Here is a 3,772-nt window from a genome sequence, read left to right on the forward strand (position 1 = left end):
GGCATGGCAATGTCCATGGACTGGTAGTCCAGAAACTCCTCACTCAGTTTGTCACGCTCGTCAGGTCCGTTGTATGGGAGAAGTTCAGGAAACCTAAAAAGAACACAATGTGCACTGATCTGGTCAAGTAATGTAGCTGAAACGGGTTGTTTTTCAGATGTGGTCATTAAACTTTACAATCTATTAAGAAAATGTGACAAGAGCCAAGAGTCTTTAACCTGCTCTACTTATTAAGTATATTGAGATAACTTGTGTTGTGATTTGGCACTATAGATAAATGTACTTGACTTGATACCCCAACTAACCTGTCGACAAAGTACAAGGCGTCTTCCACTCCACACTTTACCCTCTGCTGGACATCCAGAAACATGGCATGTTTTATCTGGGGCTCTCTCATGGGGAGTTTCTTCATGGCATACTCCACAGCCCTCACCAGAAACGCCACTGCTGCCTGCTGGAACCTCTGCACTTGCTGCGGTGTAATGTCTCCTGCATCAAGGAGCCTGTTGAGTGTAGCTCGAGTAGTGAAGCCGATCACCAGCTTTTCTCCTACGAGAGACACAATAAATCAACAACGTCACAGAGGTCATTAAGGTGCTGTATGCGATTCTGGAGAAAGATTGATGCAATATGTTCTCATTCCCAACACCAACATGTCAGTATGAGACTGGGAATAAGACTGGTGTTGAGTCACTTTAGCAATCATCAACAACCACAATAGCTAACTTGAAAGCACCCCTTTAAGTATCTTCATCACATCAGTGATTGATTGATTGAATACTTTAATAGACAGAAATGCAAACAGCACAAGGTTCAGTCACACATTTGGGCTAAAAGGATAACATTAAAAAGTCCTGTGGACTTGTTTCCATTGTGGTCCTATGTGTGTGATGAGATGACATTATCAAACTCATAACTTGTCTGCACAAGCAGCCCTCTAACAAAACAGTATTATGTGAGTGAGATCAGTGAGTGGATAGTGTATGTGCATCTGCTGATGTGAAACTTGGAGGATTACCTGGCAATTGGTTTGATGGGTCCTTATAGAGGATTTCATGCAATTCCCGGTGCTGCAGTGCTGCTGGCTTCAGAAACTTCGAGAGAAACTTGCGGATGATGAAAAAAGGAACAAACATAGTACATTATTACTAGCATACTGTATTACTAGCATACTGTATCCCAACCTTCCCAATTGATCTCATCATGTAGAAGGAAGATGGAGGACTTCTCTCTCTGGAGGAGGAGGTTGAAGGTGGAGAAGACTGGCAACGTTGCTTGATAGAAGAGCAGGTACACCTCTGTCATTGAGTTAGAGAATGCTTCCAACAGCCTCCTGAACCTTGGTTGTTTCTCATCTGTGAATAAAAAAAACACAGGTTGTGCATACTACATACATTTACTTTTCAGTCTGTTATAATAATCGTTCGTTCATTTGGATCATTGAAATATGATGCCTACCTGATGACTTGAAGTAGCTGGCCAGTGGTTCATACTGCTGCAGGGTACGAGTCAAACACCTCTCCAGGCTCAACCATCGAATGGAAACGTGCATAAGTATTTTCAAATACTCGCTTCCATGGAGCTCACAGAATTCTATGACAAGAATGGAACATCTTAATTTCAATTTAATTTAACTCTTCTGAATTTCATTTGGACTGCACATACCTGTCAGGTAACCTTTACAATTGGTGCTTCCTTTAAACCAGTATCCCACATCCACAGTCAGATTCTCTGGATCAAAAGATAGCTACATGTTACTATTTGATTGATTGAATATTTTATTAGACATAAATGCAAACAGCACAGGTACAGTACAGTACTGTACATTTCCTTAGCTCATAGTAAGTATCCATTAGATCACACAAGCAAATACGTGATGATTTAACTAACACTGCTATTAGTCACGGTTGTTTGTTGTTAAACCCACCGCAGCAACCTGCCACACTGCTCACCAGCAGCCTGTGTAACGTTAAGTCTCACGTAGTCAGACCCACCGTTGACTTCATCAAAATAAAAATATTTGTACAAATAATGTGGTTACCTACCGTTTGACCTCCCGCTTCAGATGAAAATGTCAGTCACGGCATTATTGAGGCGCTGACACAGACGTTTCACGTTTACTTTTCGATTTCTCCGCCATAGAGTTATGTTGTTCTTCATAGGATAGAGACGCAATGACCCGCCCTAAGCTGCCTCTGATTGGTTTGTATACGTGGTGCCTTTCGTTGGGTTGGTTGGATTTAGCCTCGAGGGCTGATGATTGGTTATCACATATCTCGGTCAGCCAATCGGGGGCAGAATAGGGCGGGCTCACCCTGTCCCTGACTCGAACTACGGCAAGCCTCAAGCAACAAGTTATGGAAATATATCATTAAATATAAAAATAATTATAAAGTAGTGAGAGGGGGGGGGAAAGCGTGTGAAATGGCAAGTGTGGCGTGAGGCATGTGAAGAGGTTACATTGCGTGACTCTCACTCTCAAAGGGTGAGACTTGGCAGCACTGGTATATAGACACCAAAAAGAAAGACATTTGGGGAAGCTGGGTTAATCGGAACATGAGAGTACACAGGTATAGACAGAGAGAAGGAAGAAGTAAGATGTCCCCCGACAAAGTAAGCCTATATCAGCAAAACTAGGGGCTCAATCTAATCAGCCCTAACTATAAGCTTTATCAAAAAGGAAGGTCTTAAGCGCACTCTTAAAAACGGATAGGGTGTCTGCCGCCGAACACAAACTGGAAGCTGATTCCACAAATGTGGAGCTAGATAAGAAAAGGCTCTGGCTCACATCGTACTTTTAGAGACTCTAGGAACAACCAACAACCAACAACCCTGCATTCTTGGAACGCAATGCCCTAGTAGGACAGTAGGGTATAATGAGTTCTTTAAGGTGGCGCCTGCCCATTAAGGGCTTTGTAGGCGAGAAGAAGAATTTTAAATTCTATCCTGTGTTCTATAGGGAGCCAGAACAGGAGTAATGTGGTCCCTTTTCCTAACTCTGGTTAGTACACGAGCTGCAGCATTTTGAATCAGCTGAAGCGACTTGACTGACTTCTTGGTACACCCTGATAATAAAGAGTTACAATAATCCAGCCTTGAAGTAACAAATGCATGGACTAGTTTCTCTGCATCGTTTTGAGGCAAGATATGCCTGATTTTTGCAATGTTACGTAGATGGAAGTAGGCGGTCCTTGAAATTGATTTTATGTGGTCGTTAAAGGATAAATCCTGATCAAATATAACACCAAGATTCCTTACAGTCTCACTGGAGGCCAAATTAATGCCATCCATAGTTAGTATATCTTTAGATAATTTGTTTCGTAGATTCTTCGGGCCAAGTACAATAACTTCAGTTTTGGTCGTGTTTAACATCAAAAAGTTTAAGGTCATCCACGTTTTTAAGTCCTTGAGGCAGTCTTGAATTTTATTTAGATGATTAATTTCATCAGGCTTGATTGATAAATATAGTTGAGTATCATCCGCATAACAATGAACATTTACAGAATTATTCCTTATAATATTGCCTAACGGAAGCATATATAATGTGAACAAAATAGGTCCGAGCACTGAGCCCTGTGGCACTCCATGGCTAACTTTAGTTTGCGTGGAAGATTCATCATTGACACGTACAAACTGAGAGCATTCAGATAGATAGGACCTAAACCAGCCTAAAGCAGTTCCCTGTATGCCAACTAAGTGCTCTAGTCTTTGCAATAAGATATCATGATCGATAGTATCAAATGCAGCACTGAGATCGAGCAAAACAAGAATA

At 41.6% G+C, this 3,772-nt stretch overlaps 1 long non-coding RNA gene across 1 annotated transcript; it reads right to left on the minus strand.

Annotated features, from left to right (window-relative positions):
• Nucleotides 1-1,256: 1,256 nt before the first annotated feature.
• LOC117544073 lies at nt 1,257-1,688 on the minus strand. The gene is made up of 3 exons (XR_004568645.1): nt 1,666-1,688; nt 1,459-1,593; nt 1,257-1,355 (listed from the first exon to the last, which is right to left on the minus strand). It is a non-coding gene; the product is annotated as an uncharacterized LOC117544073 (long non-coding RNA).
• Nucleotides 1,689-3,772: the final 2,084 nt, after the last annotated feature.

The sequence above is a fragment of the Gymnodraco acuticeps genome, unplaced genomic scaffold (assembly GCF_902827175.1).
Source record: "Gymnodraco acuticeps unplaced genomic scaffold, fGymAcu1.1, whole genome shotgun sequence".
In the NCBI taxonomy this organism is placed as follows: Eukaryota; Metazoa; Chordata; class Actinopteri; order Perciformes; family Bathydraconidae; genus Gymnodraco; species Gymnodraco acuticeps.